General features: G+C 39.1%; 1 protein-coding gene across 3 annotated transcripts in view; it reads right to left on the bottom strand.

Annotated features, from left to right (window-relative positions):
* The window catches only part of ncalda (neurocalcin delta a), a 54,504-nt gene extending 39,234 nt beyond the window's left edge, over positions 1-15,270 (bottom strand). The window contains exons 1-2 of one of the 3 annotated variants that reach the window (XM_052577778.1): positions 15,080-15,270; positions 9,359-9,436 (exon numbers count right to left, since the gene is read on the bottom strand). The gene's annotated coding sequence lies outside the window, so the exon portion shown is untranslated. The remainder of the gene's footprint in view (positions 1-9,358; positions 9,437-15,079) is intronic. The other 2 variants (XM_052577780.1, XM_052577781.1) reach the window with 2 other exon arrangements.
* Between the last annotated feature and the right edge of the window lie 212 nt (positions 15,271-15,482).

Below are 15,482 nucleotides of genomic sequence, written 5' to 3'. Positions count from 1 at the left end.
TATATGTTCTACTTGGTTTGCTTTAATTAATCAACTTTATTTAACATAACAGACATGCACAAATGAGATCTGAGATATAAATTCCTGATATAGTTAATTTATGCAGCTTGTTTCTAAACAATTGAGACGAACTCATTGAGTCACGTAGTGTAATTCATCATGTCCTGCCCCAATAAAGACGTATCTTTACATGAATTAAATAAAACAGACATGAATGAGTGCATGTTGAAAATAAAAGCGTTGAATTTAATTCTCTATCTGTTGTATTTGCTCACCATTAGTCTAGAAGAGAAAGTTCGTTCATATTGCTTAGCAACTGACGGATGATCTGGAGGCTTAATCACGGCCACTGAATTAAACTTTTGACAAGATTATCTTGTTTAAACACCCTAGATTATATTAGCATTTTTTACATAACAATTATTTAGCTAATACACATATAAATATAGCCTACCGCTTTGTGGAAATTAAATATTTATTATCTCCATGCGCGATCGCGGTTGATTAAATTATAGTCAAAAAGCACTTTGTCAGTTGGCATTTCATGATTTAACGTTAGATTGAATCTAGATAATAAAATGCCAACTGACAAGTGCTGTTTAACTTTATATAGTCTCTGGGAAAAAAGTTAGTTCATATTGCTCAGCACCTGACTGGGTTGATGATCATGATGCCTCAAGCAATGCCACTGAATGAAACTTTTGACAAGATTATCTTGTTTAAACACCCTAGATTATATTATCATTTACTACATAACAATTATTTCGCTAATACACATATAGGCTACATATACCGCTTTGTGGAAATTAATTATTTATTATCTCCATGCGCGATCGCGGTTGATTAAATTATAGTCAAACAGCACTTTGTCAGTTGGCATTTCATGATCTAACGTTAGATTGAATCTAGATCATAAAATGCCAACTGACAAGTGCGGTTTAACTTTATATAGTCTCGGGAAAAAAAGTTAGTTCATATTGCTCAGCACCTGACTGGGTTGATGATCAGGAAGCCTCAAGCAATGCCACTGCATACAATTTTTGAAGGAAGCAGGCTTACAGGGCAGAATGCTGAAAGACTCTGTTTTCTACACTAAAACCTAGTTCTGCTTAACTGGGAGTATTAAGTTACACTACTATATAGCTATGCACTCCTAAATAGCCCTCCCGCCCCCACCAATATGTTAGAATCATTTGTGTGCTTTATTTTTTTACCTCATCAAAGCTTTTATTTTAAAACAAAGACACTTAGTAACAGTGCGCTTAAATTTTTTCGACTCAGACCCCTCTATTTATTTGTGTATAAATATAATGTTTTTTTTTTTTTGTATGCAAGGAGGGAGTGATTGTTATAAATAAAATGTTTTTTTTCAGCTCATTTGTGTTGTAATAATTGTCAGAAACAGAAGTATAACAGTAAATAAATATCGGTTCTTCATATCGGTTATCGGGTACATAAACATACAAATAATCGGTATCGGTATCGGTTATAAAAAATCAATATCGGTCGATCACTAATATATATACACACACACACACACACACACACACACACACACACACACACACACAAACATACCGGCTTTATAATGGCTATCAGCCCCCCTGCTTTTCCAAGATATCAGCATCAGCTTTCAAAAAAACATTATCGGTCGACCACTAAACACAACACCACACATACCATGTCAACACAACTCTTATTTGTGCTGGAGACAAAGTATGGGTTACGACTGCACCATCAGGACAAAAAATCATCACAATTATTTTTTTTTAGCGTTTGTGAGCAGTGTTTGTAAGCTTAGCACTGCTTTACAGCCGTAACCGGAGAAACCTCTCTCTCTCTTGCTCTTAAAGCACCTCCTGCTGGCAGAAAATGTACTTGCATATATATGTATATGGGGGCGGGGAAGTGCAGCCACAAATAGAGTGTAATGGTGCATTCACACTAGGGCTTGAATGTGTACATATTAGGGTTGTCACTTTTGAGAAAAATCTAATTCGAACGGATATCAAATATCATGCAATGTATTCAAATATATTCCAATATCTACGTGCAGTCCCGTCAATGCAACTGACGCAGCGCACGCTGAGACTTCGTGTTCTCATTGCAAGAATATGAATCTCTCTTCGCTGCACTTGCGAATCGCTTTCTTTTCTGAAAGCAATCCTGCTTCTCAAGCCCTCCCTTTCTGTTCCTTCCACGAGCCTGGGCTTGGAATGGTCTCATCCCAAAAATCCATCCCACAGCCGTCTGGACGAGTGGTTCCTGCTGGGGTGCCATCTTGCCAGAGATGAGCTGACCAAGTCATAGCGTGCTCCCTACTCAGCGTGCCTCTGCACTTCTTTTTCTTCAGCCCTCACCTCGCTGCATTCCATGGCAGTGCTCCAGATCTTCCAGGCCAAACTCCTTGCTGCTGTTGATGAGTCGGGCTCAGACGCTGCAACACTCAGGGAGCTGAGTAGCGCAAGACCCTTCGGTACACTGTTCACATTTTGCGTGCCGAAGTAACGAATCTGCTAGTGACAGGAGCCATAGAGATCGTTCCCCCAGCTCAACGCAACTCAGGGATTTACAGTTATTACTTCCTCGTCCCCAATAAGGATGGCGGTCTTTTCTCAACAACTGGCTTGTTCTAGCCCAGTCAGAGGCAAAGGCCTTACATCACAAAACCCTGCTCCTCAGCCATTTAGAATGCCTAGGGCTCAGGGTTAATTTTGACAAAAGCTCGCTGTCTCCCAGCCAACGGGTTTCGTTTCTCTCAACTCTCATTGCCCAAGATATTTCTCAGAGCACGAGGATGCCTTAGCCCTCGACTGAACTCCTCCTTTATGTTTTTCCCCCGATTGCTGTGATTCCCCAGGTAATCAGGCAGATCAGGGACCAGGGACACAGAGCTATATTAGCCTCACTTTGGGAGAACCAGCATTGGTTGGCTGAACTGTCACAAATTCTGACAGCGGACCCATGGCCCATCCCCTTGAGACACAGTTTAGGTGGGCAGAACGATATGGCATCCACATCCAAAACTGTGGCCCCTTCATCTTTGGCTAATCGACGTGGGCTTGCAAGCCTTCCAGAGTGCGGACTAAATACTATTTGTCAGGCTAGAGCCCTGTCTAAAAGACGCCTTTATATCTCCAAATGGTCGGTGTTCTCTGCTTGGTGCTCAAACTGTGGCAATGTCCTGTCAGTCTGTGATGTATCAGTGATACTGTCATTGCTGCAAAAGGTTGTTGGATAAGGTTCGATCACCCTCCACGCTCAAGGTCTATGTTGCGACTATAGCGGCATCACACGCACCTATAGCAGGCCAGTCAGTAAGGAAAAATTACCTTGTTGAGAGGGGCCAGAAGGCTTAATCCACCACGCCCCCTTACTGTTCCTACATGGGACCTTCCTACTTTACTAAGAGTCTTAAAAGGTTCCCCTTTTGAGCCACTACAATCTGTCAGCCTAAAGGCCCTGTCGCTAATGACTGCTCTGCTTCTAGCACTAGCATCAATAAAGTGCATGGGTGATTTACAGGCACTCTCCGTAAGCCCTAGTTGCCTGGAATTTGGGACTAACGACTCTAAAGTCTTCCTGAAACCAAGGCATGGCTACATACCCAAAGTGCTCTCCACACCTTTTAGAGCACAAGTATTTACTCTCTCTGCATTACTAAACACAGTAAAGGATCAAGAGTTGAATCTGTTATCCCCTGTTAGGGCACTGAGAGCATACAATGAACGCTCTGCACAGCAGCTCTTTCTCTGCTTTGGTGTCCGCACCAAAGGGCTTCTGGTCACAAAGCAAATGCTTTTTAAGTGGATTGTGAACACTATTCAGCTAGCTTACTCTTCCTTGGGTCTGCAATGTCCCATTGGAGTAAAAGCCCACTCGACTAGAGGTGTCTCCTCGTCCTGGGCATGGTCTAGCGGCGGGACCATTACAGATATTAGTGTGGCGGCTGGCTGGGCTTCGCCATTCACATTCAATAGATTTTATAATCTAGATGTCCCTGCATTGCAGTGTCACATTTCTGATAATTATAGTTTCAGTGCACTTTGGCCAATCTTTGCCCAAGGCATTGGAAACTCTGCTTGTGCACTCTTGACCCCCTCGGTGCCAAGGCTGTGCGAGCCTGGATGATCAAACTAGGATAGACATAACCTCACTGAGTTTATTCTGTTACCTGGTTGCTATTGTGATATCTTAGCCCTAGTGCCAAATATGATATTATAGACATATTTATTTTGGGCATTTTTGCCTTTATGATGATAGGACAGATCAGAGCTGACAGGAAGCGAAGAGAAAGAGAGAGGAGGGTAGGATCGTGAAAGGTCCTCGAGTCGGGATTCGAACTCAGGACGCCCATAGTGCAATGGCGCTGTATGTTACATTGTATGGTACAATGTACTATTACCTCAACAGATTAAAGAAAATAATATAATAATCATAATATAACCCTGTTAAGTGATGTAGCTGCCAAAGGCATTTCCATACACACAGCCATTAAACATTTGTTGATACTAAATACCATCATTATTTTTTCTACCCTATATATTATTCAGTCACACAGTCCAAACATTCTTGACATAGTATGAAAAAAGTGTCAGTACTGAAAGCGTTTCACTACACATTCCATCCACATAATATCCAAAGACATCAAGCCCAGGTTCTGCCAACAGTCAACGCCATGTGCTGCAGTGATTGATTGGTTTCAGCGTGTAGGCAACGCTCTGGTGGCATGTGTCTGCTCACAGAGTTTGTGCTTAGGCTGAGTGATCTGTTATTGACTTCCTTTCAGCCAACCACCTTGAGAATAATGACATTTACAGACATCATTATTCAAGAAATGACAGCATCAGCTCAGGCTTTGATAAAACATTATCGACGTTATCAATCTTACTCTTGATTCATTGTTCTCTGCAACTGTTCACCATGAGCAGAAGAGAGCTTTCTCATTGTGAATCAAAACATGTAGAAAGACCTTTTCTGCTTTTAAATCCTTTACCAATTTTTCACAGAACACCAATTATATGATTCCATAAACAAAAACATTTGGTCACGTTGAATTTGAGATTTCATTGATTCCACACAGTTGGTGTGAGGTGACATTTGAATGTGAGAATGGGGATGTGGCTAGGAGCGTAATTCATGTGAAAATCCTCAGTGAGACAGAACATCTGCATCGATAGCCACAGGTTTTCCTCAAACAAATACCCTGATGATTGTGTAATAACTGAGATGACTGGACCAATGGAACCCACAGGCCTATCAAGGACTAATAACCATGTCCTAACCAGGCACGACGAGGCCAGATTCCAGGGCCAGGCAATTTGTCTGCTCAAACAAAATGGAAAAATGGGCCATGACGCAAGATCAATCACAAACACAGCCAATTACAACAGTTTTCTCCATTTGGGTCTCTCACGCTCACAACACACTGCAGCTCAAAAGAACAGTCAAAGATGGCATGACTGCCAAAATGTCTATAAAGTCACAGTCCCTATAAAACTGCAGCATAATTTCACAAGATAAATTGCTAACTTTTTCATGAGCATTTTTCATGGTCACATACTTTTAGGACCCCAATGATTTAGAGCATGGACGTCAAACTTAGTTTCTAGAGGGCCATAGCCAATGAAAATACACATGAACCAGCTAATCAAGGTATCCAATACCTGAAAAGTGAAAACTGAATGTAGGTGTGTTGGAGCTAAACTCTGCAGGACTGTGGCCCTCAAACAAGTGAGTTTGACACACCTGATTTAGAGGTATTAAATTTATGAGGTACTAAAGTCAACAGGTGTTTGTAAAGTGATCTTCTGGTTTTACAGCTTAAAATTAGGTAACAATCACTCACACATACATGCGTCAATATCACTGAGGCCTTGATGACATGTGACCATGATGACTGAGAGTTCATGTCATCGATACAGGGGCTCAAATGGGTCCAGTATACATTTGCTCTCTCAGACGTAGATGTAGAACAAGCTCTTCAAAAACATGCAAAAATTAATTTGCAAAATCTTCCACAAACAAAACATAAGGTTACCACAGGTTGTTGTCATGCCTATTAAACCTGACGCACACAGAAAAAGGACAGGTGTTCGGAATAGGTCTTGAGCAAATATTTTCCACATATTTGAGGTGAACAAAAACAGATTTTTAATTTCTGCTCGATTATTTCTGTACAATGGTACTTTGTAAATACCACTTTTGCATGACTGCATTAAATCAATATTAATTTAAAATATCAACCTCAATGTCAATACTTTTAATAATAACAAATGACTGAAAAAAGGAACTAATTGTTTCAATAAAGCAAAGTTAGTGCATTAAGCACTAGTCTTGGCATCAGTGCAATACTGGGATTCAGCCAACATCAGACAATAGAGGACTTATGACAAAGTACCCGCAGCAACAAAAGGTGTTGCATTTTTAGTTTGAAATAACCTGAGGCTTGTTGACTGAGCCAAGTCTTTTAAACATGGACAGAAAAACAGCATCTCACTGCCTCGGTGAAACAACCTTTTCAACCAACCCACTGGGCAGAGAAAGTGTTGTGTGGGTTAGATCAGAAATGTGATAAGACCACCGAGTTAAATAAGATCAGCTATAGAGCTGAGCCAAGTTTTGAATACCTCTGTCCGGAGATAAAGTGAAAAAAAGATTGGGATTAAGATTATTTATAGAATGCTGCACGCCATTTCTCATCTTAGACATAGCAAAATACCTCTTGACGGAGCACTATTTTCACTGCATTTTTACTATGAGCAATGAATCTGTAAAACAAATACATACACATCTATCATGTCAAGAGTGATTTTTAATGATCAGTCAAGGAACTCAGTTTCGCAAAGAAATATTATTTTTATTTTGTGGATATTAATAGCAAAAACGTAAAATGGAAGCCTTGGAATACATAAAACGTAAATGTTAAATTACACATTAATGATAATGAGCATTTTGCACACACGGATTTTGTTTGGATTCCACCATGTCTTAGGCTTAGGCATCAGACATTTCCATAACATCTCACTTGAGAATCAATTTGCATGCTGAAAACAGAGTACTGTAATGTTTTTTTTTTTTTTTTTTTTTAAAGGTTCTGAAAGATTTGTGGAGTTTTCACACATATGGTTAACCCTGTGACAATGTTACATTTGTCATTGTTATTTAAAACTTTTTTTTTTTTCTTTACATCACAGTTTTGTTGTTGTTGTTTTTTTACCTAGACTAATGGTTCTCAACTCCCATCCTTGGGACCCACTGCTCTGCACATTTTGCATGTCTGCCTTATTTAACACTCCTGATTCAAATCATCAATTCATTATGAGAGCAACCCAGGAACTGAACTGAGTGTCAAGCCCTGTCAAGGCAATAATCAATATGTCGACTTATCGAGTGGGGAAGTCGTGGCCTTGTGGTTTGAGAGTTTGACTTCTTCCCGGGCGGCGCAACATAAATGGCTGCCTACTGCTCCGTGTGTGTGTGTGTGTGTGTGTGTGTTCACTGCTGTGTATGTGCACTTTGAATGGGTTAAATATATGTATTTTTGGTGACGCAAGATATTGCCCATTATATTTGCTTAATTTATGTCACCATATTTTGTACATTCCACTTGTGTCTGTGTCTTTTGCATCTTCTTGTACACAACATGGTATAGTCATGACATGCTAGTACAAATAAAAATAAAAAAATGCTACAAAAAAAAAAAGTTTCATTGTGTTTTTCAGCAATAGTGTGCACACTCAATTTACAGAGAAAAGAAGGTCAGGGTAAAATCTGTACCGTATTTTCCGGACTATAAGTCGTACTTTTTTTCATAGTTTGGCTGGTCCTGTGACATATAGTCAGGTGCGACTTATTTATCTAAATTAATTTGACATGAACCAAGAGAAATGTACCAAGAGAAAACATTACCGCTCTATGTTGCTCAGTGCTCCTGTGTAGCCTACCACTGAAAACATAGAGCGCCCTCTCGCGGCTGTAGATGATAATGTTTTCTCTTGGTTCTTGGTTCTAAATAAATGCGACTTATAGTCCAGTGTGACTTATATATGTTTTTTTCTTGGTCGTGACACATTTTTGGACTGATGCGACTTATACTTAGGTGGGACTTATAGTCCGAAAAATACAGTAAATGGAAAAAAAATCTGCATTCAAGCTCTTGTGCATTTTTCTAGCCTAGCCCTGTCCACACCAACGCGGTTATTTTTAAAACCGCAGGTTTTTCTACATGGTTTGGCCATTTGTCCACACGCAAACACAGTCACTGAAAACAAACATTTTTGAAAACGCCTGCCAGGGTGAACATGTTCAAAAACTCTGGTTGCAGTGTTATCATGTAGACAGCGAAACCACAGTTTTTGGCTTGTGACGTATGAGCCTACACTGTTATCTCCAGCTACTGGAAACTTTTTCAGGCTTCTGATTAGTCAACAAGGCTTTATGGTTGAGATTATATCTCCACCTGTTGGTTTGGCATGCTCTTGACAGTGCATCACAGCATGCGTTTGTGTTTTCATTTGGACAGGGATAGGCATTTAGACAGAGTCTTCAGACAAGAGAAACATACAATGTGCAGAGCAGTTGAGGATCACTGACCTAGAGGATGGCCTATGTTAAAAGCCGGAAAAAGTCATCCAAAGCACATGTTCTGAGACTCTAATGCAGGGTGTTCGGAAAAAGAAGGATGCAAACCAGAGTACAGCCATGCAGAAAGTAAAAATACAGCAGACGTGAGACTTCAAGCTCTCCAGGCAATTTATGATTACGGATATGAGAGTCAGTAGGCGTATTCATTCAGGCATAGCAGCAGGATTTGGGCAGCAGGAAAATTCCTGTGAAAGTCACCTGATCTTCAGTTGAGAAAATGAAATTAGTCAGGATTGGCCATTAATTGTACACTATTCACAATTTCAAGATCTGCATATAAATAGCAAGACAACGAATTTTTGTCAGCCTAAATCTGTTTGGATGTTATTGACAAGTTGGTTGTGTCTAACCCTTATATTAAATGAATACTGCCTCACATCATAACCTGTCATTTCAGTGCTCTCAATAGGCAGTCACAACGCTAGAAATGTACTGACACAGGTGGGCTTTTATTTCCTCTGTAACTAGGCAACAGCAGCTTATAGAGAGTTTTAAGTTGTGTTCTTGAAAGTGTTATTACTAACCAAAAACAAATGCAACCATTTAAGTAATTCAACAACAAAAACATCAAGGTCACTTCCTTCCTGTTTTAATGATGACCACAGACTGCAAGGCCTTTTCAGGTTAAAACAAAGCCCACCAAATGATCTGTAATAGATTTACAGATCGATTTTGTCATGAAAGCTATTCTTAAGGAAACCAAGATCCTCACCAAGTGCCAGAAGAAATCAACAGGCTTGACTAGCTGACCAGGCTGCTTTCCTTAGCTGCCGTCCAGGGAACTCTTCACCTAAAAAAGACAACAGACACATTTTCATTAGTTAAGCCATGTTTTATGCAAGATATATCAACTGGGGTCTGAATTACGGAAATGAGAGCGGAAAAAGACAAAACTATTTATTGAAAGAATGGGTTAATGTTTATAAAAAATAATAAAAAAAAGAGGTTGGTGTCTTCTGGGTGGGTGCTCTTGTTTCTAAGCAACAAAAACCTTGACTCATCCCCTCATTGTTCTTATGTTGTTCAACAGCTACAAAAAATAAAACCTATGGCTCCGGCTCCTTTTGTATGTACGTCTGTAATCAAACCTTCATCAGCCCTTTGATGTTACAGAACCTGGATCAATAAACACATATGCTATGAGTATTAAAGAATGAGTTCTCTCAAAAATTGCAATTTGATGAAAATGTACACATTACCTTCAAGATATAGATGATGTTTCTTCATCTCAACAGGGTATTTCACCCCAAAATGAAAATTGTGTCATTTACTCACTCTAATGTGGTTCCAAACCAGTATTTGTTTCTTTCTTATGTTGAACATAAAACAAGATTATTTTGAAGAATGCTGGTAATCAAACAGTAGATGGTACCCATTGACTTCCATAATATTTCTTTCCCAACAACTGCTTGGTTCTTCAGAATTCTTCAAAATACCTTTTGTGTTCAACATAATAACGAAAATGTATATTTATACGAAAGTTTAAAATATATATATATTTTTGGGTGAACCATTCCTTTGATATATATAAAAATTTGAATTACATCACTTTCTCACCAGTGGATCCTCTGCAGTGAATGGGTGCCGTCAGAATAAAGGCCCCGATATACTTTAATCGAAATCAAAGAACGACCTGATATGATATCATTTCACATACAAGATCAGGCCGAAAACAAAGTTCGTTTAGAGTTTGTTTCAGCAGTTCGAAACATCTGACCAAAGCAAACTTTCTGGGCGAGGTTGTTTTGGCTCCTAAATACATTTGAGCTTCCATCGATCCGTGACAGTTACGCAGGCGGTGAGTGTCTTGAAACTTTTTTTTTTTCCCCCAGGTTTGTTTCTGGAGAACTTTATCTCTGGCCTAGTCACCAGCAACATGAATACACTGGAGTGTCAAATAGCTGAGCTGGCACTAAGATATTAGCACCTGTACGTTCATTCGCTGACATACTTAAAAGATTCAGATAAAGCATTTGGTTCATAGAAAAAAATTGCAAACAAAGCTTGGTGTCGACAACCCGGAGTTATGCAAAAAGCAACACAGACAAACATCTGAGACAAGTTTTCAAAAGCCATAAAAATAATGAAATAAGGCAGCAAGTACCAAATACATGTTGCTGCTGCTCTTGTTCTTTCAATAAGCAAATTTTAAGGGTATCCAATAAATTAAATGCCAAACGAACATACAATAATAAACCGTTTGTTTTTTTAATCAAAAGCAAATAATGACACCACATACAATATAAAAAACTATTGATCCAGTTTAAAGAGGGGGTGAAATGCTCGTTTTCACTCAATATCCTGTTAATCTTGAGTACCTATAGAGTAGTACTGCATCCTTCATAACTCCAAAAAGTCTTTATTTTTATTATATTTATAAGAGAAAGATAGTCTGTACCGATTTTTCCCGGAAAAACACGAGCGCCTAGAGGCGTGACGTGTGGGCGGAGCTAAAGAATCACGAGCGCCAGTAGGCTTTTGAGTTGAAAGCATGTGGAAGCTGTGACACAGATCCAGAGGCTGAAATTTAACAAGAGCAGCATCAGCAAAGGCGGTATGCTATGTGGTATGTACTGAAACTGTATATATTTGCTTAGCGGTTTTGGAAAATGACTAAGTTCCACTTTATGTCGTCTTTTTTTTTTTTTTTTTTTTTAAGCTGTACATGTGGAAAGTGCAGTTTGATGACAACATCGCATGTTGTTTACTTGATGTGCTCACGCGCTGATAGCTAAGTTCACAACACAGAGATATTTGAAGCAGTTTTACTCACCACATGCGGTTCCAACACACGATCGTGACCCTTTTTCGTTGGGACTGCATTATCCTTAAGAAATAAACGATGTGCAATCCGAAATGCAGGGAACAAACAAAAACACTTGCACAACTCCATTGATGCTCTGTAAAAATAAACTCCATCCACTGGTCCCTTAATGCTGTCCGGCAGAAGAGCGCGCACTTAGGACCCATATAAGGAAATTCCGATCCATCTAACGTCACACAGAGCCATACTCGAAAAAAACTTTCCGAAACTTGTGACAAACCGGAAGAGGTTTTTTTTGGAACAAAAATACTCCTTCAAATGTACAACTTAATTTATGAAACTTTGTCCATGTTTAGCATGGGAATCCAACTCTTTAACAGTGTAAAAAACTCAGTATGCATGAAATAGCATTTCACCCCCCCTTTAAGAAAATAAATGAACACAAATGAAATAACAAACTGACTCCAATATTTTTTTCCCACATCATGCTAAAGTTTTCAGACTATGAGCCATTCACACTTCCCATAAAGGACTGATTATGGAAATGGTATGGTTCTTTTGTTGTGCAAACATGATACTTAACTCTGAACTGCTGCTAATCATTATTCATTTGTCTATAATATTCAGACCATTGGTGCCCGTCTCACACTGCCTATATCATTTCATCGTTGTTTTGTTTAGGGCATGTACGTGCGAGCACTCTGCCTTTTTGAACTCAGCCTTTTTGCCCCCATACGAAGAACAAAAATGAACTTCTTTTGAAGTTTATCGGGGCCTTAAGAAATTCAAACAGCTGCTGAAAGCATCACAATAATCCACAAGTAGGCCTAATCAACACAACTTCAGTCCATCATTTAACATCCTGTGAAGTGAGATGTTGTGTGTTTGTTTGATATTTTTTGCTTTAAACTGTTGCTTCTGGCTAAAATATGAGTCCTCTATCTATAATATTTATTTTTCAATTGAAAAAAAAACTGTCTGAATCAGGAGAGAAATGCGCAAGAGCAAGTGCTATTTACAAGCAAAAACAGTTCTAAACAAACATTGGTGGCTTTTAAGGTGAGAGGACAACAGGGGATGGACTGAGGGACATATTGTTATGGTTTATGGATTATTAAATTGTGTGGATTACGGTGATGCTTTTATCGTCTGTTTGAACTCTCATTCTGACAGCACCCAATTACTGCAGATGACCCAATGGTTACGTAATTTCCCCAAATCCATTCCAAGGAAAAAACTCATCTTGGATGGATAAGTAATTTTTCAGCAAACCTTTCCATCCATTAAGCCTGATCTGACAATAAAATATATACTTTTAATATATATATAATAGGGCCGGGACTCGATTAAAAAAATTAATCTAATTAATTAGAGGCTTTGTAATTAATTAATCGAAATTAATCGCATTTTAATCGCATATAAATATTTGACCTGAGAACAGTGAGAAGTAATTTTTTTTCACATGGATTTATAGTACACCATTGAATAATGACTGAATACACAAGCTTAAGCAACAAAATATTGTTTATTTTTGTTCAACCAAGTCTAGCAGACCAGTGCAATTTTTGCCATGAAGTGTAGCAATAGCATATTTAGAAACAATTTAGAAATAGTACATTTCAGAAATTCAGGAAGCTTATAGGTGCTGGAACCTTCTGGAAACTGTTTTTTTTTAAGTAAAACACAATACTGTCAAGTACATTTAGAACATTGAAAACCTCTCTCTGTTGCTTCAGAGGTCCAACACTCTTTAACCTTGGCCAAAACAATAAAAAGTTCAATATAAAGTGCCAGTTGCACCAACAAAATAATACATAGTTCAACATAAAGTGTAAAGTCCACGCTAGCTGCTATATGTTTTGCGTTGAGGTGATACTTGAGGCTCGATGTGCTGCAGTATGCGAACGCTAGTTATGCTCCAGTATAATCGGTCCGCCAAAACTCATCCAGTGAGAAACGTTCCGTGGTGCAAAAATAAGTTATTAAAGATGCAGGATTTTTTTTTTCTGTAATTAATCTTAATTAACGCGTTATTTTTTGTGTAATTAATTAATCTCGATTAACGCGTTAAAGTCCCGGCCCTAATATATAATACTGCTGTCAGTTTTTGTGAGACCACACACATTTACATGCCAATGACCAGAACCAGCACTGTCACGCATGTGGGTCTGTAAGGTGAAGTTTCATGTCTGTGAGGTTTCCACACCTCCATAACACATTATGCATTATTCTAAGTGGCTCTTCTTCACACAAAGTGACAGAAGGATGGTCATTCGGCTTGGATCCTGTATGCCAACTCTCTCTCTCTTTCATTGCAAATTATATGCATTAGTAGAATTGGCCACAGATAGCACAGACGTGTGTGTGTGTGTGTGTGTTGGTTGGGGGGGCATCTGGCATGGGAACACACGGTTGTGAGTGTTATCTCTTGGCTTGCATCAGTGGCTCTAATTTCCATCTGGTCTGAATTAGTGGGAAAATGAGGGAGGGGGCAGATCTGGGCTCCTCAACCGTAGTCATGAAAATACACAGACCAAAGGACTTCATCTTTTTTTAGGAACTGGAATAGGCATGGATGAACTGGTAGAAAAAAGGCACATGCATGAAATTGAACAACTTAAAAAATTAAGCATCCGGGCTATTCCTATTCAGTATGACAACATGCATACCCAGTTCAAGAAGACTTCTTGAATGAACATAACAGGTTTCACATACAGAACTTCTAAGGCTGATGATTCACCAGGCAACTTTTAAAACAATGTTGCCGGGCAACTTTGGTTAATTATGAAGTCAATGGGCACCCAAGTGAAACACAGGGCGCACTACCGATCTAAAGTATCCAGAAATAAATTTGTTACCCATTTTCAGTGGGAAAGCGCCCCAGAAACATTGCTCAAAAAAAATTCCCAATGAATAATCAGATGGTCAAAATCATTTGGCTCTTTCAGTTCATGACACTTTAGAGATCTTTAAAGATGCTTAAAAGCTATTTCAGCGTCAAAACCTCACGCTCTGAGGGATGGCTTTGTAAAGCAACGATAACTGTTTAATTTGTCCTAGATAACACTGGAGAAGTGTCAAGACACAATTAAGAGAAACGTCACTAATAATGTATCAACATCTACAACAGCAAACTACAGCAGAATATTCAAGTGAAAAGTTCACATGAGGAGCTGTCATTTCTGACTTGTGTGGCAGTAAAGATAACAAGTATCCCACACATCTTATCATCTGTTCTTGTTAGTGGCTAACGGTAATACTTGACAAATGAATCTTTCTACAGGAGCCAGTCAATATGTTTTGTGTCAGGAGCTGGAAGAGCAGTTTAAATGAGTATAACGAGCTTAGCTTCAGTTTAGCGTTCAGAACACCTTAATTTACAAGCTGAGGTTTAAGGAGACTTCCTACTATCAAGCTAACAGGCTAAAACAAACGTTATGTCCGCGTAAAAACAACGACTAGTGTAAAGAAACCAAACGACGTTATCGGCTATTAATGTGAAGAAACTCTGTTGCTTGTCATCATCTTTAGATGGTTTTACGTTGTTTATCACAGACGAGAAAAACAGCCATGAGCTGAACAACAAAACAAACACAGAGCTCAAAGAAAGAACGACAAACAGCGGCAAACTTGATGAAAAGTTTAGGAAAACAAGAAAACGATACTCACAGTTACAGACTTTCTGCAGACGACTGGAGGAAGTCAAGGAACAAAACCAGCTGTATGGTCCTATGCAGCGGCAGAGAACAAAACGAGAACTGTGGAGATATTAAACCGAAAACGGTTTCTCACTGCCCTCGCGCTGATCGACGAATGTGGCACGAGAACTGTTTGATGACGTCTTCCGCGCGGCACACCTTCCTCTCGGCTGCAGCTCACAGAGACGAGGAGCGTCAAGTCTGTCGATATTATTCTTAATTATCATATACGCATATTTCACATACCTATTTGTTTTTGTCGTATATTTCTAGAGACTATCGCTCTGCATCTTCGCGGATGCATTGTTTTCAAATGCGTTTTTAGATTTCTATAACAAGTATTAATATTAGTTGTTATTAGCCTACTTCCACGT

The sequence above is a fragment of the Carassius gibelio genome, chromosome B16 (assembly GCF_023724105.1).
Source record: "Carassius gibelio isolate Cgi1373 ecotype wild population from Czech Republic chromosome B16, carGib1.2-hapl.c, whole genome shotgun sequence".
Lineage (NCBI taxonomy): Eukaryota > Metazoa > Chordata > Actinopteri > Cypriniformes > Cyprinidae > Carassius > Carassius gibelio.
Note: the sequence above shows the minus strand (reverse complement) of the source record. Positions and strands in the feature narration are given on the sequence as shown.